Genomic DNA, 21244 nt, shown 5'->3' with positions numbered 1-21244 from the left:
TACCATGGAGACACATTTGTACCCACGTTTAGGTTGATTGGGGCCACCTCACCCTTAATGATGAAGTGAATTTCCTCGATGAGGGCAAGTGGATAGTAAAACTAAATCAGTGGAAGGCACTGAACGTTATTCTCCAACATCAGTGGTAAAATCTTTCATCAGAAACGTCATTATTCGTGAACAGTAGGGCTGATTTCTGACAAGTCAAGTACAGGGCTCAATAATCAGCCTTATGAAAGGGAATGTGCTTCAAATCTAACTACTCTAACAAAGGCCTGCTCTCAAAACAGTGCTAAAACCACTGAAGGAACAAAGGAAGTGCGCCTCCCTAACTCTGAACAAGAACTGAGTGGAAAAGCCAGCAGGTTCAATTTCAGATGCGAGATAAAATCTTAACTACTGTAATTACAGAGTTTAAAACTACTGAAAAAAACATCCTTCCCTATGACAGATTTCACTGTATTTGATGCCTACACAGTTCTTTTAATCGTCCACTCTCGACTCATCTCCACCTCATAATATCAGGTTGAAAAGACGTCCAATGCGTCACTTTTCTTTGCACTAAAAACAACCAAAAACACTCTGATGTCCGTCATCCCTTCACATATCTGCAATGTAGCGCACAAGATCATAAAACCTTCCATCAAAGCTAACTAAGACTTCAAAGTCTGAGCATCATAAAAAGGGAAATGCAGCTCATGATGATGTACACATATACACATATAAACACAGATATAAAAGAGATGTGCCAGACATGTCTAAATGAAATTTAATTTGCAGCTTCAGTGCAGGAGATGACCTTTACATTTTACAAGACTCCACGGCAGCAATAACACTGCCTTCGCCATTTGTTGCTGTCAGACAGAGGTGTGCATGGTAGTGATCGAGCCTGTCTGTGCATGAACATTGTTCAGGATTTTATAGGAGTTTAAAATCACATGCAACCAAATGAAAGCCATTGACAGTAAAAAAAATATATATATTGATAATATATAATTGATTTGATAATATTTAGTATTTGTGACTGTTAACAGTAAGATGAGGTGATTTCGAGTTGGACTGTCGCTGAAACGCAAGTGGTGCTTAAAAATGTCAAGACCACTCACATGAAAAAGTCCTCACTCTTCAACATAACTGCTAACAAACCATTCTGTCAGGTACCAAAACAAGTTTGTTTACACTGCCTCACCCTCCCACAGACAGCTCAGCTGCTGCTAGTCAAACACATCCCGAATTCCAAAGCGCTCCGTCTCTGTGTCCACTTAGACACAACAATCACCACAGGGGGGATTTCTGATGGACTTATGACACAAAAATGCCCCCAAAAACTCTGGAGACTCTGGTGATTCACTCCTGTCAAAATTGCTGCTCTCGGGGAGGGTCAGAAAATAATTTTACAATATTTGTTCAAAGGCAAATGTCTGCACACTCAGTTCTTGGCTGCACCCTGCTGTCGGTGTGGAGTAGAGGGAGGGGGCGGGTTGAGCACGTTGCTGGACTCACACCGTGGTTGACATGAGCCATCGACAATAATTTACCATCTACCCAACACAACTGAGACCACCATTGTGGGTTTTTTTTGTCCAAGTGATGAATGTTCAGAGCACTTCTCTAAGTCACAAACCTAAAAGTGTTAAAGGTATTGTTAAAGTCTTCTAGGAAGAAAATATAGCTGTCTACGGGACCTCACTCAGTTATAAGAAAATAAATCAACTCCGGTGAGGTGAATGTACTGTATACCAACAACAGCCTCATTCTCCGTTTGCTGCATTCATTTCCATTACATCCATCCACCAGACTGTGAAATATGGATTCAAATATCCAAATAATCATTTCCATAATAATGGAAAGTGCCATTGTGTTTTTCAGCTGTTCTTTGAAGTGTAAAGCTAATCCGAATGTAATTAAAAGTTTATAAATGTGACTGTGTATGCTGAGTGTCATAATAAGTAATATCTTCAACAGTGAAACCCATTTTAATTTCCCCTCCTGAACGTCCTCATTTCAATTTTAAGCTTTCACCTGGCCACCTCAGGATTCCCACGATACAGATAGGCTTCCACACGCTAACACTTGCATGCAAACAATCCCAAATGCATTTTGGTCAAATGAGACTTGTCGTCCCATATGAAGAAACCGACACTTGCTCCCAGGCAGCATAATTCCAGGACTGTCCCGCTCTCTGTTCTCTGAATCCTTTCCCTTTTTTTCTTCTCTTTCTATAGATGAAGCACACTCAGGCACACACTAACCCTTACTCAAAAGGATGAAAAAGAAGACACTGGCCTGTTTCTTTGAATTTCCTCACAGGACCATATTAAAGAGCTAGAGAGAAACAAGCCTTGCCAAATCTCTTGTGTTTTGAATAAGAACATGAAAGAGTACAGGGATAAGGACTGCCAGTCTGACTTCCAGAGATAAGTTTTGATGTTGAGGCATGTATCTATGGAATATGCAATCAGACTCTGGACTTCGCAGCACAAACAAGGCTGGCATTCAGAATAATGGCAGCCAAGACAGTTTTAGATAAACAGTCAGGTGCTATCGAGGTCATTGTCTCTCTAGCTCAGCACCTGCTTCACCCCGTCATCTATCCATCCGTCCATGTATCTGCAGCTCCGCAGTACTCAGCTGATTAAAGGTTGGTGATTGATCTATGAAGCAATCTAAAGTTCATGTCTTTTAGTCGTCAGACTCATTTGCATATAGACTGAGCTCTGAGAACAAATGACTCTTTGAAGCACTCTCTCAGTTCCTCAAATCAATTAGACATACACGGAGAGAGACTGCTGCTGTTGTGCGCGAACGGGGCGCAGCACAGTAATGTGATCGAAGGAAGGGGAAGCTATCTTCTACCTTCGTAAGTAAGTATTTCAGGTTACACCAATTCATCAACATCAGCACCTGTGTTACATGCGTTTTTGTGCACATTTGTAATTTCAACATGGAAATGCACAGAACAAGCAAATCAAATGTTTTGTCAAACTTGAGAAATTGGCAAGGGAGACCCTTGATATGACTTCAGAGAGCCCACAGCATTGAAGCTATCCAACCAACCACATTAGGCTCCCTGCGACGTCTGATCCCCAAAATGTTGAACCTGGAATACTTTATCTTAATCAGTACCTGGGTTCAGGGGGCAGCACTCGGACCTCACAAGAAGATGGTCCTGTTCGACCAGGGCCAACAGTGTTAAGGTTCAATCTATTCCCAGAATTCATACAAATTTCTTTTGTGCGCTCCAGTTCCTCAAACAATGCAAGAGAAGCATGTTTTACTCGTGCAGCACATTTTATCATTCAGATTTCTTTACATTCAACACTGAGACTAGAAAATACAACAATTGACTTGAAATCAATTAAATAGCAGGAAAAAGTCAAAGCTAAGGGGACAAAAGAAAAATCAAGAAATCAGATCAAAGTCAAATGTGACAGATTTAAAGTAATCATGTAAGCCTGAAAATAGACTTTCATTAAAAAAATAACCAGCACATCTCGTGCAAGTTTGTTATGTGCAGCCTCACAGCTAAAAGCAGCTTCCCTGTGTTTGTATTTAATTGTAAGAACTTTTTTTACAGGCAGCAGTCGACCTCAGTGGCTTGTTACTGCAGCAAAAGATCAGAGATGTATTTCTATCCTGTACCATTAGTGATTTACCAATGAGCCAAACAACCTTACAGAGTTAGAAATTGCAGCAGGCTTTGGTGCATTATTTTTAAATGTCTGCTGAAATTATTTTCTAGCCCAAAACTTTAAATAGTTTTTCTTATCATATGCATTCCGCCAATCCAATTTTATTACACATAACCAAAGCATTTTCTATCATGAGCTGTGCCATAATTTCATTAAGCAATGACAAAATTGTTGCTTAGCAAGCTCAGATTAATATATAATAAATAAAAGTAACTCACTCCAACTGGTGTGAAAGCAGTCTCTGTGGAGGTCGAGTTTAGACAGTGTACAAATATCTTTCAAATTCACCTCAGAGCTTCCAACTAAAACTCAGTAGGCTTGTTTAAAACCCAGTTCAGGCCAAACATTTGAATACAAAACTGTTTTAAAACGTTTCAGCAAAATGTTGCGGCGGTGTGAACGGGCCCATTTCAGCTCGCCTAAAGTCAGCTGACATGTCGCCTGTGACTCAGATTGTCAAGTCACAAGTCTGCAGTTTTAGAACGCAAGGTACGATAGTTCATCTTTTTTTCTGTTTATTAAAGGAGATACCAACTCCTCTAAACAACAGAACTGCTCCAGAAAAAGACAGCAGAAACTGATAAAACGTCTTCTGTCTCAAGTTTACGGCATTAATTTGCACAAGCCCCCTGGGTATTTATTTGAAGCACTAATGGGCAACTCCAATTTCTTGGCCCTCTCGTTTTTATGCGTTTACCATATCATCTCTACTAAAACTGTCACTCTTGCAAGCAACTCACTCTCACCATCCTCATTCGTGGTTTGAGACATTATAAATTATATTTAGCTACATAAAGGCTTGAAAAGCCAGAGTTCAAGATGAACTGGTTTTAGATTATGTTGTGATATTATCATGCGAGAGGCTGCTGTTTCGACAGCAATAATGACTTTAAGTGATTATTAACAGTACAATATTTCAGCTTTGTTTCTGCCCCTGCGGTTGCCTTGAACTGCCATTAAATACAGTCAGACTTCCACACCAGCCACAGCTACCTATTCCTCTTCTCCCAATCCTCTTCCCCTCTCCCCCAATCCACACCAACCATTTCCACCTGCTGCCTGCCACATCGCCTCCTTGTCAATGTTGGCCATGTTGCCAGCTTGTCACTACTCTGTAGCCGTATTGCCTGTAACTTGTTCCCGTTTCTACATTTGCCTGTTGTTTTGATCTGCCTGAACCCTCTCGGCTTGTTTGCTCGCTTGAACGCCTGTTTGTGACTATCAAGCCTGTCTATTTGAACATTCGTTTAGTTAAGTCCATTTACCTGTTCTGCCTCAGTGTTGAGTCCTCAATCCTGCTGCCTGTACTCACACAACGGAGGAGCATTTTAAACAAAAATACTACAAAATATTTACTGGGAACTATTTGAATATTATTCAAAGATCGTGATCCATTCATAATTGCCACACCTGTGCCAATTTTTGAGAAATCATGTGTTTTCTATTTTCTGTTGTCACAGAAATATGAGCTCAGAGATCTCTCTCGGGGATCGTCCTCACCAAAGTGCACTTAGGGAGCCGTAATTGTACCTTGAAACAACCAGAAATTTTCAAACGTAATTCCAAACCTTTTTAACGAGGAGAGTTTAATGTGATCCAAGCTGCACAAGTGCTTCAATTGTGAATCATCAAACATTGTCTAAGGGGAAAATCAATGGGGCTTTACTGAGAACCAGGGTAAGAATATTGTATCGCTGCAGACTAAAGCCAGCTGCAAGTGGAACGGGCTAAAGCCATACCTCTTCTCTGCAGTCATAGCGTAGTCAAATCTTAACATGTAGACGGCATTAGACAGAATTGATTGACTTACACTTTCATTTTTTTCTGATGGCCACTGCAAAAAAATCATTCAGAAATCTGTGTATGAATCATAGAAGAAAGTTGTTTCTTCTAACCCTGTGATACTTGTCTTTTCATGGGCAAAGAAGAACTGTTGATATACATTTCAGCATTTTTATTTTTTTTATTGTGCCATTTTGCCAAAAATTATACGAATGGGGAGGCAGAGTGACCCAAAAACAAACAGACCGTTAGACCCATAATTACGGAATTATAACATAATAATTACTGTTTAATCAATTATGGGAACTGTAGTTTCATAACTTAAAGCATGATTATGCAAAATAAAAGTGAGATAAAGAATAATAATAGGAATGACAAAATCTACGACTTGATGCTTTTCATTTTTCAATATCCATATATATTTTTACTGAAGCTCAGGATGGGACTTTCCTATAACTTGCTAAAAATCTAGTCTAATTTAAAAGGTCTATGTTAAATGTTTTGAGATACGTCTGCATTATGAGCATGTTTACAGCCGCTGGGTTGGTAAACAGCAAATATGCCTCAACAAGAGAAATAAGAAGGTACTGCTTGATGACTGAGTTGGAGTATGAAGTGTTTAGCGAGCATCCTGCTCCAACTAAATAGCAATGCAGAGTGAAGCCAAATAATCTCATCCTCAACCAAAGTCACATCATGGCAAAACACCACCACAGAATCCGCCAGACGGCTGTTTTCCAATCAAAGCAACATACTGTGTCTGGTCGGAAAGAGACAGGTTTTAATACCACCAAAAAATACAGTCGTGTTCCTATCACACCATGGGGGTTTGGCAGTTCACATTCATTGGTTTTAACATGACTCACTGCCTCCTCGCTGAGTTTGAACACCAACAGGAGATTGACTCCAAAAATAAAAACCTGGCATCATCAGCATTTCCTCTCATATTATATCTTGCTATACTGATACAGCCACCAAGGTGTCGCACACAAAGTCAGAATACTCCCTCAACGTGGTAAAAAAAAATGTAGAGTGCAGCTGATCTCACTGACATACTCACAAAATGTTTTTGGTGCAAATTTGTTGATGTGAACAAGGATCTCTGGCGTGTATGTCACGATTTAATATGTTAAGAGCAGAGGCCTACAGCTGCATCATCTGGCATATATAAAGGTCAACATGATTGGAGAGAAACTGAAAGGTCAAGCCAGCAAAATAATCAAACATCTGAATGACTGTAGTTTAGTCCAGGTTTATTCCACAGCTCTGGGATATTTGAGAAAGAAGGAAAGGGAAAAACTGCTGGCTAAGGCTTGATGCACTGATTTCAGTGACCTACTGCCCTCTGCCAAAAAGCATGATTTTTCATGAACAAAACACTGTCCACCAGGGCAAAGAGCTCTGCAGTCTTGTAACGTTTCACAGACCATTTGACTCATCTGCATAGCAATAAGTCTGAACTCTAAACATAGCAGTTTCCATAGGAACTAAGTGATGCGACTATCAGCTCACAAGACAGATTGATGAGATGCTTTAAGTGCAGAAGCAAGGCTATTTATGTTCAAAACACTGCCAAAAGGCACAGAAATATATTTCCGCATTAAGTATGAGGGATTATAACCTAGCTTTATGAAACCTATTGACATAACTTGAGATTTCTGATCATACAAGTTTTTGCTACAGCAAAAACACCACAAAAATAAACACTGCCTAAGGCAAGGTGCCTAATCTAAGATGAATTGTCTTTGCCATCAGAAAACAGAACTGTGAAATGAAAATAAGATGCTGTATTACCTAGGGGGGAATCCACAGCAGGCAGTTAATTTACTTGACTTTTGTGTCTGAACATTTATTTAAGTCAAGTGATTCTTTTTTTGAAAAAAAACATCCTTAAAAATGCATCACTCTTTCCATCCCACAGTGACAAATTCTCATGACTTATTCTGTATTTTTGTAAGCCCAACTGTTTTTTTTGTGTGTTTATGTGCAAACACATTTAAATGTATTTTTTATTCTCGCCATGTAATATGCTCCTTGCGTGGCTCCAGCAATGGAGCGGCAATGTTGTTCAGTAAGTCTAGCAGTTTAGAAACACCAGGACTGAAAAATGTCAATTAGTGGTTGATGGATAAACATTAACACATTGTACAGACGGTCACTGCTCCCAGAAGATGGATCCTATAGACTGTGGTGATTCTCTGACTTTCTTCGTGGCCCCACTGTAAGGTTAACATTTTTGTTTTTTAATGCAATGTCTCAAGAGACTATTTGATGGATCATCATCATCAGGTAAAATGTTTTTTTTTTATTTGTCCTGTACTTGATGAACAAACACCTGTAAAGCTAATAATAATGGGTCATAATTTTTTAAATAGTGATGAAAAAATAAAAAATCGAATTGTTTATGTGACTGTGGTCTTGTTTTATGTCTTTTGTTTTTACCAGCGCCTAGTAGAGCGTTACTACCGACAGACAGAAGGTGATGGTAATGCACCTAAAAGCTGTTTGGCCTTAAACAACTAGCTCAAACCAGGCTCTGGTAAAATGTGTAACGTCACCCATTGGTTTGTGAACTGCCGTGGGGAGGAAGCAAGCAGTGGATTTCACTGGATCTGAATGGGAAGCCAAGGACACTATGCCCCGTCCACCTAAAGCAGAAACCTGACTGGAACACAGGGCTGTCAATCAAACAGACACACCCCCAAACATACTGCCCTTTGAAGCCTAATATCTAATTAATAATGGGATTATTTTCAGATGGACCACAAGAAAACTACTAAGAAGGACTGACTTTAGCTAATGATACCATAATGACTTGCGGAAAAAAATTTTTAGTAACTTTCTGTATTGATGAGAGAAATTGAATGGGAGTCTGTGGAGCTAGGCTAGGGCCTTTTAGGAGCCCTCAGTGGTATGGCACTCCTGCATTGGCCTGAATTTTCAAGGCCAGAACCTCCATCGAATTTTATATACAGTCTTTGTGAACATGGTAACCATTACCTAAAAACAGTAATAGTAGTAGCAAAGCTTTGACTTCTTCCTCCAACAGTTGCTTCCAACTACGTCTTTCCTTCCCTTTTCTTTCCTCTGCTCATTTATATTAATTTAAAAACTGACGCTTGTCGTGTTACTAAGCTGTAACAACTAAAAATGTATTAAAAAAAAAAAAAGTCAGGCCCAAAACAGGACTGCGTTAAATCATATAAATACCACCTCATCCTGTGGTGCCATCCTGAAGACAACCCTTGTAATGACATGTTACTAATGGAGCAAGCACTCCTGAGCAGCAGCAAATAAAAGCAGACAGGATTAATTGAAGCTTGCCGAGGTGACCTTTTATGTTTGATAAATCATAAAGCCTAAGAGACTGCCGTGAGTCTCTTAGATGGAAAATACGCAGCTTTGAGAAACAATCTCAGATCTCCGTATCTAGAGCTGTATTGACCCGGCCACTCTGTGCTTGCAGCACACACCCGCACACACATACACACACACACGTTGCATGCAAAATTTGTATTATTCCACCTCTTTCCACTTGAATGGGGATGGAGACACTGGTGCTTTATCATCTGAGGAGAAGTCAAATTCCTTTTTCATCATTCAGTAAAGAGAAGCATTCCTACGGTGATCAATTAAGCTTCAACAGGAGGACCCACACTAGTCTCTGGACTGCGAATAATGTAGACACTCCTTAGGCTATTTTCTGATTCTTTCCAAGAGGACACCATTTCATTCGGCTTTCAGAGACATTTTCAGGGCAGAGGCTTTAGAAATTCCCGAGTTGTTGCTTTTGAATAAAAACATTGAAACTGAGAGCGACTCTGAGCTAAATACATCAAACTAATCAGGTAATCATAAATTTAGAGAAGAGTCATTATTTTTGAGGTGAAACACAGTTAGAGAGTCGACTGTGATCTCCAAGTGATTTCATGGAAAAAGTAGTTTGGTTTATTATCCATTAAATACTGTACAATATGAGGTCATAAACTCAGAGCAGTTGACAAGCAGCTGAAGGTGGAGAAGATGGAGCTCACACAACTAAATACATCACATTTACATTGTATTAAATTTTTAATTTGAATGTTTTAGATTTAAATACAGACACTCTTCTCCACAGTGAACAGGCATTGCCTTACAGCTGAGTTGATCTACATTGCTCTTTGGTGTCTTGGTAATATAAATAATTATTTCAGGGATGTGTTTAAGTAAACATAAAAAAAAAAAAAGCACTGACAGAATAGTCAACACAGAAAGAGAAAGTTGTCTGCGGATGACATGGAATTCAAAATAACTACAAAGAAGAAAGATATGGATGTTGTATAATAGTTTACATCAGTCAGACAAGACCTGTGACAAGGTATTTTGTGCAAATAGGCCCAACTTAATTTTTAATTTATTATACTGTCATTCTGACATTGTATTACCTTCAGAAAAGGTTTTATTTACCATTAATATTCAACCGCATGAATAGCTTTTCTTTTTCAATTTGGGTTTCATTTTCATTGTTTTTACATTTATATACAGTATTGCATTTCGATTATGTCTAATAACCAATGGCAGGGCAATTAATATGAGCCTCGTACGCAGGATTCGTTTTTAATGAAGATTATAGAGTTTCAGCTGTATTCCAATTATTATTTTCCCAGAGAAGAAAGTGTTTTGTGCCACATTTACAATTTTTTTTTCCATTAAAGCACCAGCAGGATACACTGAATCTGTATCAGTGCCAATAGTGACCTCATTAAAAAGATCAGCCACATACAATGATCCACATTCAATACCATTTCAGAGTCACTGTCAATACAAAAGATATTTCACACAACTATTTGTGTTGCATTTTGTGTCTATCATTAGGTGCAGCACTATAAATGCCTCCCAGGGAGGGCTGTCTGAAATTGCATGCAGTTATCTCAAGATTAAATGTGGCTGTTAAGAAAAGCTATTAACATGTTTGCCTTCCAACTTTGACAACACATCATACAAACATATTATTTTCTAGTATAACCCAGACCTCAGCCTTTAAATAGTCTTCAAGATCAATATCAATAAAATATCCACAAACTCAAGGAGATTGCTGGTATTTGAATATGTCCGGTTATAATGTGGTTCATCTTTCAGCCTCATTACACTGATGAGAACGAGTTTCAACAAGCAATTGACAATTAAGGTTAATTTCTCAGTTGCGTTGCAGCTATTTCCAGGTCAACAATCACATTTATCATATTCAGGAACACAAACGCTTCATCCTGTGTTTCGCTGTAATTCGTTTGCAAATCTGATTATTAAGCAACTTGATACATATTTGTTCATCATTTCACACTGATAACCACCCATAGTTATTTAAACTTGAATGAAGACAAAGAGTCAAAATCAAAAGATGAAACAAAGAAGAAAATGTACAGTTCAGATCAACTTAAGGAGACTTAAGGCTAATCAAGAACTCGAGTCAGTGCTCGTGAGGATCCGCCGGTGATCAGACGCACCTGCACCATGGAAAGATTATATAAAACAGTAATTTAGGCATTCAGATGAATTGTGGCAATGGAGAATTTATTTGTTGTTAAGTAACCGGGGTGAAAGGTTGAATTGCTTGCACTTATGGCCACTGAAATGGAATTAATGTAGTCCCCAACTCTGCAACGTGTGATGGTGGAGGTGAATAATATGTTACTATAGCAAATGGTCAAAACTGTGAACAACATGACATCCAGGTTCAAAGAAACTGATTTATAATAATAATAATAATTATCGTTAAGTAAAATTTGGAATTTGGAATGGAGGAAGTCAAATCAGATCACAAACTTTAAACACAAAAATGATCAAAAAGAAGACACAGATAGACTTCAGCTGATCCAAAACTCTGCAGCTCGAGTATTATCCTGAACTAAGAGAAGAGAACACATCAGTCCAGTTCTGGCTGCTTTGCACCGGCTGCCTGTAAAACACAGGATTGACTTTAAGGTCCTCCTCCTCACATACAAAGCTCTTAATGGGCTCGAACCGAGTTACATCTCGAACTCTCTGGTTAATTATAAGCCTTCAAGAACATTGAGATCGTCTGCTGCTGGTATATTGGAGGTTCCCAGAAACAGCCGAAAGAAAATTGGGGATTCAGCTTTTGTCAGCTACGCTTCAAAGCTGTGGAACAAACTACCTGTAAATATCAGGGAAGCTAGCTCTGTTGATACTTTCAAAAGAAAGCTCAAAACATATCTCTTTACATCAGCCTTTAACTAGCTACTCTTGAAGCTCTCTTTCACTTGCCGACACTTTGAATTATCGCGCCTTTAAAATAGATATTGCTTATTTTATATTTTAACTCTATTTGCGTTTATTTTTATGCATTTTATCTGTTCTTATGCATTTTATCTGATCTTCTGCATCTCATTTGTTTTCTATATTTTTAATGTTCCTTTATATCTGTTTTTATGCCAAACACTGCATGTAATTCTCTCGCTGTAAACCACTTTGGTGCTATAAAAATAAAGAAAATTGTTATTATTATTATTATTATTATAAAAAAGGCACACAAAAAAAGGGCAATATTTCACTTGTCCAGACTGTAATCTCATTTACACATTTTACTCCATCAACCATGCAAAGTATGGCGTTAAACATCATCTCCCAAAACACAATACACCGAAAACGTTAAATTCAAAGACAGCTGCTTAAAGGGATTGGCAGGAAATGCTATCGAGCAGTGTTTTTCCCTTTGTCAGCCTCAAGGTTAAACTGGGGAGGAGAATATCAGTAGTCATTTCTAATGAGTTCATCACCTTGTATTTGGCAAGGAGGGATTTCAAATTGCCATATATACGCCATTATGTCAGCAAAATGCCTGTCACCCAACTCAACTGATCCTATTTTATGAATACAAAAAATACAAAAGAAAAAAAAAATCTCAGCTCTGATTGAGGTGGAAGCCCAGGGCGAGGTTTCACAAAAGCACTACTGATTGCACACACAGATGACAAACAGCACTAGCATCCCATTTCACTCGTAAATAGCACATAAATTCACAAGATGGGCAGTCCTCTCCCTAATGTTCACGCAAGTGTCGCAAATACTGTGTTTCTTTTGGTCAGATGAAAGCTTATTGTCGCAGCTTGCACATAGTGAGCTCCTTTGCCACAATACACACTGATAACACCAACACCGTCCTCAAACTATTTTATGACGCGAGTCGAGATAAAACAAGATGGAGTTGAGTAACGGAAGAGCAGATGACAACTAAGTCCAACCAAGGTCACGCTGCTCGACATGACACTGCAGAGATCCGAACATCAAAACATCAGAAGATGTCAGCTTTAATTAAAAGATGTTAGCACAAGTGCAGAAGACGAAGTGTGACCACGGAAAGCAGACGCTGCATTAGCCTCACCAGACCTGACAATACAGCCATCGGTCCACTTGAGGATAAAATTGACTGGAAACAGCAAAGAAGCACTTAAGTTATTCAACACAGTTTGGAAAAGAAGCTGCAACTGGGGAAACAAACAAAGCAGCAGCCACAAGGAGTATGCTGCATTCAGTGCAGGAGCCATTAACTCCAATTAGAGGGAAGCAGCTGGAGGAGACTGCTGCAGTAATGTTATTGACCAGAGTGTCTACTACAGGCTGAACATCCATCCAGAAGAGTTGGATATTTGAGTCCAATTGAACAGATTACGTGCAGCTCTGCATTTAAATGATACGCTTTTATACTGTCCAGGAATGACCCATTAAATCTTTGCAGCCATCGCTCGGCAGTGATTGAGAATTTCATATTTAGTGTTCAGCCAGATAACATTGCGTCAAACCCCTGCCCCACACACTCTGACAAATGCAGATAAAAAGGAAACACACCAAAGCGACCATCTCTAGCGGAGACGATGAGAGGATTAAGATATCACCTTCACATCTTTAGCTCATCGTACTGCTGCCTGATAGACATACTGGGAAAAATGTCTGATCTCCTTTACAGTTTGCATTTTTCATCTTCCCTTCACCAAGAAAGTTTTAAACAAGACAGCAATGCTAGCGGGCTGTATTTGACATTCTCACAATGACAGTTTTAACACAGTTTCCATGTTACACTCTTATTTTGCGTGTCAAAATTTTGTAATTAGCGCTAACACAACCTACAGCTGAAGGTTGATGAGCATGTCATTTGATTTGCAGTTATTTGGTCATCAACACTTGTCAAACTAAATTTAGACTAAATAACGATTCTAGATGAAAAGTTGTGGGATCACCGAATTTAAGAATATTTCAAATCCTGAAATATCTGAATCAGATTTCAAAGAAGTCCATCTAACATTGAGATCTTCCCTCACTTACACAAATTAAGATGCGTCACATGGGGACCATAAATGTCTACACCTGACCTGCACCCAAGAGTTGGCTTCATCCTCTCAGGAGATGGAATGTCTGTACCAAATTTGATGGCGATCCATCCAGTAAGTGCAGAGATATTTCCGTCTGGAGCAAAGTGGCAAACAGATCAACCCACACTGCTGCCTCTGCAGTCAGGCCACGGGCACAGCTAAAACCACAGGCCAACATAAACACCACGAGACCACAGAGAGAAATCTATCTGCACAGACATATCTGCACACATGCCAACTCAGATATCCTGCACGACAGTCCCTAAAATGTAAATGAAGCAACATGGTCGGCTATCCCCTTTCCATCCCCATCCTGCCATATTAAGGATGACTTTCGACGCGGGGCCACACTGTGAGCTGGCCCTTATAGCAGCTCCCAGAGCAAGGCCTGTAGTGCCGGGCAGTAAATAACCAGCATAAACGTGTCGCAGGAGACAACCCGCAGACACCAACCCATTTAATGTTAATAGGAAAGCATCGGTTACCAGATTCTAAATAATAGCTCGCAGTCACCATGGCCAAGGATAGTTACCACAGCCACAGGAATTTATGGAGTTAGCAAATTGCTTTTCTATCCCCATTCTTCCCCCATTTGTCCCTTTTGCCATCTCTCAGCGCAGGGTGGGGATGATGGAGAGGCGCAGGGAGTCGGTGGGAGTGTTGCAGCTTGCTTGACTGAGCACACCTGTCCTACAGCCAGAGAGTTGGGGATGATGATGCTCCGAGGTGTACAACAACTATCCCTCTATCTGGTTCTCAGGGGGGACAAACGCTTGACGGGGCACTGAGATATTTTAATTCCAGCAGGATTTGGAGTGTTTGGGGGTGACCGGTGGCCTTTCTATGTTACACAGGAATTGTGGATGCACAAGACAGAGCTGCCCTGTGGTCAGTGTGTTAAGAGAGGGTAATGTACAAGGCCACATAATACAGTTCACCTGCTTATTGAGGGTATTTAGTCTGGCTTTATTATTACTTGCAGAGAACTGATGGATGATTGCATATACTTTCCAATTCCATATCTAATTACAACTTAAATATTTGTAATTTTCTTCTTTTTTTTTTTTTGCATTTTTTTTTTTTTATTACTTTACTGAGTCTAGTTAAAAAATGGCAGTATAGGACAGGCAATATTCCTAGTTTTATTACTGTTGATAAATGCCACGACAACATTAAAACTAACCATATCAGGGTTTCCACTAGGTTTCTAAAGGGCTGAGGTACTGTGGTAACTGCGGGGGCTTCTGTGCAGTTTTTAAAAATAAAAACTATGGATTTTCACATAATTTTGGACTTTTAGTTTTAATTAAAACATTTATCTAAAAATGTTCAAGTGGCTTGTGTGCTGTGAAAAAACACGTGTGTGTTGCACTGAAGTGTTATAATCGTAGGGAAAAGCTTGCTTCTCTCTGACTTCTCCACCTTGTCTCCAGCATCCTGATGTCTTTAAGGACATAACACCTGCTGAAAATCTTTTAACTTCTTACCTTGGTGCAGTGATGTACGAGTGTAGTTTTACACTGTTGGGTCTATTTACATGTGCCAGTAGAGGACACGTCTGACTACAACTAAACTGAGAACAAAGGGCAGTGACAGACAGTTGTGCAGCCTGGTATTGAGTTGGAAATAGGTGACAAATGTATAATTTCATTTTTAAAAATGTTTGCATTTGTTGGGGACTGTTTTACCTATGATACTTTGGTAAATAATTATGGCAGCAAGACTGTGCACGTGGCATCGACTCAAAGTATCACAGAGAAGGAGCACATCACCTACTGCAGGTTTTCGAACAATTTATAAAGCTGAATCAAGCTTTGGCTACTCAGACACTACTTGTTAGTGGGGTTAACTTTTGGTTTGGGTCGTTTCATGCATGGGATTACCTGACAATAAGAGGAATATAGAAAAGGCTTAAACTTTAACTGTGATGTCAGCTAATAAAGCTGGCCCAAATAAGAGGACATGGATGTGGCAATTAAGTTTGCAGTATGACAAGCTTTTACACATTTCTTCCAGAGAGACTTCCACTTCATCAGTTGAATGTCAGTGAGCCAAGCATCGGGGCAATTGAACCACAAATGATACCAGCACCTAATTAAATGTGTCTCCCTCCCATAGCGTCAAAGATATTGCCTTGTCCAGTCAGGTAGTCTAACACGTTCTCTGCTCTCTGCATGCATGGTTAGAAATTAAAACATCAAACTATGGTGAGATGAAATGGCACAACAGAAACTTGGACTAAACCTAATTAACGCTTCATGGGATACAAACTCAGTGGATTATCAAGCATTTCTTAGTTTAGTCGAAGCTGTTTTCATACTGCGCATGAATGAGTAGCAACAAATGGCTTCTTCAGAGGGGAGGAAAATGAACCCTGATATCTCCAGCTATGCTGACGCGTGCAGACTCCAGTGGAACTACAGTATTATTTCTAATTATACTTATGTAAAGAAGAATAGCAGATGGAAATGATCCTTTGAATTCAGAGAAAAGTTGAGTCACAAAAGCTCTTCCACTGCAGATTTTTAGTCTGGCAGAATAAAGCAATGTGGTTAAAACAAATCATTCAGATCTTCATCAGGCCCACTTGAGAGCAAGGTGACATCAATAAGGCCAAAGCCTGGCTCAGCTGTAATTAAATCACAACAGTAGCCTCACCATTTGACCCCATGAGGCCTCACTGACGCCACCACTCGTAAACTCCTCATAGCTTTACTCTTTTGAGAACAAAAATACAGAATCAGACGGATTATTCATGATCACAGTATCTGACCTACAATCACCTGTTCATTGTGAATAAAGAAAAATCTTCTGGCTAAGAATATGTAATGTCACTACAGTAGTTGGTAGGTTGCTAATTCTTAACGCTCTACTAGAGTTACTGAAGACCCCGGGCAGACTTTAACAGAGGATGACATTTTCAGATCACTCTCCTGAATTAAAAAGAGGGGCTAAGAAAAACATGCCCGAGACAATTTTTAACAGTTTGCTCCTTAAATAACACTATAAATAATGCAATCCCAAAATACATGTTTAGGATCCATCAGAGGAGATGAAAACAGGCCATTAAAGAACCCAGAAATCCCCTTTGAAGTAATGCTTATTTAGAATTAACCTTTCACATCCCCAAAACTATGAACAGCCTCGCGAGTCCAAAACAAACCCCAAAACAAGACAGACAGACAGACAGACAGACACACAAGACACGCAAGACACACACACACACACACACACACACACACACACACACACACACACACACACACACACACACACACACACACACACACACACACACACACGCACTTAATCCCAACTAAGTTTAGCTTTCCATATTGTAGCTCGACAACAGAGATTACAATCTATTCCAATTCATCCACAGACTCAGTCACCTGAGCATTCACATGTTGCAAATGACAGTGTGAAAACTAGTTTGCAACAAGCGGCAACCAACAGTTACATCACCCATTGGTTTGGGAACAGCCGTTATAAAGCCTCGAGTTCGGATATTGGCCAATGCCATGCCGCTAATTCGGAGCGGTTTGGAGCCTGTAGTGACCATATTTGGAAGAGTTGAGGTGAAGCGAGCGGTGGATATGACCCTACCACAGGACTCTCAATTAAACAGACACGCCTCCAAAAACATTGCTTTTTTTTTTAGGCTTATTTTCGAATTAATGACTGGACTATTTTTAGATAGACCACCAGAAAAAATGAGAAGAAGAAGTGACTTTAGCTGGCAAAACCGAAATAACTCCTGGAAAAAATGTATTGATTTCAAATTTCATGAGAGAAGTTGAGAAGTGAGTCTATAGAGCCGGAGGCTTTTTGAAGCCAACCTCTAGCAGCGCTCAGTAGTATTGCAGTTTAAGGCACTTATGCGTCGGCCTCATTTTTCAGACCCGTAAACCATGTCCACTTTTATATCCAGTCTATGGTTTGCAAGAAGGCAAACAAATCTGGACTTGGATAAAGGTCCCAGACAAAGGGCTCAAAAACCAACAGTCACCAACAGTTGATTAAAATGGCTAAATAATCTTATTAGAGCACCAAAATCACTTCATAAACAGTGAAAATAGTTGCTAAAGTGAGGAATAAATGGTGATGAATATAATTAATAGATGAGTAAAATAGTCAGATGACATTAATGGCTAAATAGTTTACTTTGATATCTAAGGGTAATGTATTAACAACTGGAATAGTTACCTAAAAGCAGGGGTAGAGAACAAAGTCCGGGGCCTTACACATAAGCAGTCTTTGTGGGCCCTCTTCCTCTCGTTTAATGTCTGTCACCCATGTTTAGAATTTTTTTTACTAATTATTTAGCCGAGAACTGTACACATGAATCTTTAGTTGTGATTAGGATAGTCACTAATGAACTGTTAATAGCACCCTTAAACAAGTAATGATAATCTGTGATATATGCGTAGGTTTTCACATTTCATCCCTCCTTTCTCAAAATTCTATAGTCTATATTCCAGGCTTTTCAAAAGGCCCCTCCTGCACTGGGGCCCCAGGTAGTCACTCCCACCCCCCACCCCCAACTACAACCCCTCTGCTTGAATGTAATGAATAAACACTTCAAATAGCAAAAAGAATAATAGGATAGAAACTGAGAATGCCAACCCGACCAAACAGATTGAAATACAGACATTGAATTGTATGACATGAATTCAGATTCCCACATTTACAACGTGACGGTTTGTGTCAGTGAAGAGCTACTTCAGTTCCTCTGACCAGGCTGTGAGGCTGCACCAGACAAAAGAGGCTGGGAAGCACCACTTCCCATGATCAGATACAAGTGGCCGTGGCACTGTCCTCTTCAGAATAAATACATGCTATTAAAGTGGGATTGTGCTGTACAATTTAATCTATATTCTCTGAAATACTGCTGGAGGGAGAATGCTGAAAATGCATATTATAAAACATGACCAGAAGGCACGTAGAAGGAGAGAGGCAGTGACAATAGAACATGCTCATAATCTTTTCAGGGTCTTTCATATTTATAGTTCACTAATGTGTGGAGCCTTAAGAAACACTCTGCTCCGACAAGTCTGATTACAAACAGCCGTCTGTTTGTTGCTATGGACATCATAACATATGCTGCTCATTATTAATCATTACCATGCAGATGTTGTTGTTTTTTTACATTGCATTTGCTTTGCAGCACTCGTCAAGATCAAAAGATGTGCAATCCTATCATTACATCAAATTGGATTGTCGAAAGAAAATTCTGATGTTCTTCTGTTTGGCTCTTGGGCTTTGAGGAAAAGGATCTTTCAGTGTGCGTACAGGAAAATTACTGTTCACTGAAGCTACACTTTAAATGGACGCAGATTGATAATGATGGAGGGTCCTGCAGAGTGGCAACATAAAAGCCAATTTTCAGAGGAATTTCTCTGTTAGACAGGATGTCACTTCATGCACCCTTTGGGCAGGAGATATTGTTCAGCTGTTAAACCCCAAAATAAACCATTTAAAGCTTCCAGAGACCTTCAATTTCATCCTGGACCAAACCATGAACAAGAGTTACTGGGCTTTATGATCAAAGATGAAAGAATACAAATCCAACCCGAACAAGGGAGAAGGACACTTTTGATGTTTGAGATTTTTATGGAGGGTTTTGTGTTTGATCGTTTCTTCAAAATGAACAGTCCAAATGTGGTCCCTAGAGCATTGTTATATTACAGACTCCCTCAGTCTTTTAGGAGACATTTTAAATTAGAAACAATGTCCATATTATAAGTTTAAATGACAAAACTGTAAAACTAATGACATTAGAGGTATTTGACAATATCTGAAAACAAACTTTGAAGGAGCCTAGTTGGTGTTAAGACCTGTCAATCGCATTGAGAAAACACAACAGACCTTGTGTTTTGGTTAGTGGGGATGCTATTTCGTTTACATTTGGATTTAAATATAGGTCTGCTACTGCTGTCACGTCCATGGAAGCGCACGGAATATTTCCCAAAATAATCCCACAGTGTGCTTCATTTTGGGGGCCCTCAAAAGGAGTCTCAGGGTTTAAGACGCGCGCCGTGTAATTGTCACCATAATTACTCGCGACATCCTGAGTTCAAATCTGGCTCAACACCTCAAGTGTACCATCACACATCAGTCTCCACCAATTCAAATTGATGAGGCAGAAAAGCTCAAAAAATGTTTTTTGTTTTTTTTTTTTTCTTGCTGGAAGCGGTGACTCGCGGACAACTTGCAGGAAAAAAAAAAAAAAAAAACCAAGATCTGGCAAGCTCTTTTCCTCTGGGCTCCACAAAACAAACGCATACTGGGGGCGCACACTTTTAATCCGTATCTGAAAATTACTTCCTCTCATCCGCAATTAGTGAATGGAGATACTGTGGTCTCTGCGCACACGTTCGTCCATTCAGTGTACGAGCTGCACGTAGTTCAGAATAAGAAATCAAGTCGTAAACATAAAGAGAGAGCCTGTTTCCAAATGCTCCCAAAACGTCCAGTTGCGCATCTTTTATTCTGGCGGCTCCATCGGCCAGTGAGCACACGCACGCACACACACACACACACACACACACGCGCGCTCGTCAGGAAAACCCCACTCATCACACGGATGTCGTGTGATTTAAAAAAAATAAAATAAAAAATCCAGCTGCCAAACTGGGACCAGGACGACTGACAGTGTCCTAACTGCAGCACAACATCCAGCCTCTATCTCAACATGTACAAGAGTAACCCCAAAGGCGATTTAAGAAGCGTGTCACACTGTCACACCATGTTCGTCTGTTTGCTCCGAATGTGATATTAACCAGCTTCCACCAAAACACATTTCCCGCAGTAATCACTTAATAAGAAGCAGCCCCAGAACAACAATCTTACCTTCCTCTCCCTGAGGCGAGGATTTGGCTCAGGTGGGACTGACACTCAGCTCAGCTGAACGTGTTGGCGAAGACGCTGCCGGAATAAGCTACTCCCGTGAATGCAGTCGAGACATGAGCTGAAGAAAGTGAACAGAGCAGCAGCGCAGATGAAGATTTGAAACGGCGGAGCAGCGCAGCGCCGTACCGGCGGCAGAGGTCTGTGTCTCTGACGCGTCTGACATCAGAGGGTTGCTTTCTTTAAGGTGGCTCCCGCTCACTCGCGTTCATCCACACAACATGCGCCGAGGCTTTTCATCTGGTGGCTTTAATTACCTCAAACAAAGAACAGAATCATCTCCGGAACTAGAAGTTGGAACAGAATTGAACAGAAAAGTTGCATTGAGGGCTGCAGGAGGAAAGAGGCTCTCAAGTCAGTCAGGAGGGAACTGTCCACACACACAAAAATAATAATACGGGAAGTAAGTTTGGCTCAAGGTTTGGGAGAGCACGTCTTTGCAAGTCTTCGTCATGTAACAGTGGATTAAAAACTATAAAGCCAACGAGACATACA

General features: G+C 40.0%; 1 protein-coding gene across 3 annotated transcripts in view; it reads right to left on the bottom strand.

Annotated features, from left to right (window-relative positions):
• drp2 (dystrophin related protein 2) overlaps positions 1–21083 on the bottom strand; it is a 151757-nt gene extending 130674 nt beyond the window's left edge. Inside the window, exon 1 of one of the 3 annotated variants that reach the window (XM_069694302.1) lies at positions 20693–21083. The gene's annotated coding sequence lies outside the window, so the exon portion shown is untranslated. The remainder of the gene's footprint in view (positions 1–20692) is intronic. The other 2 variants (XM_069694301.1, XM_069694298.1) reach the window with 2 other exon arrangements.
• Positions 21084–21244: the final 161 nt, after the last annotated feature.

Source organism: Brachyistius frenatus, unplaced genomic scaffold (assembly GCF_029030835.1).
Source record: "Brachyistius frenatus isolate BFR_SWC_R1_liver_20210118 unplaced genomic scaffold, ASM2903083v1 Contig_17, whole genome shotgun sequence".
NCBI lineage: Eukaryota > Metazoa > Chordata > Actinopteri > Embiotocidae > Brachyistius > Brachyistius frenatus.
The sequence above is the reverse complement of the archived record's forward strand: the minus strand, read 5'-3'. Positions and strand labels throughout refer to the sequence as shown.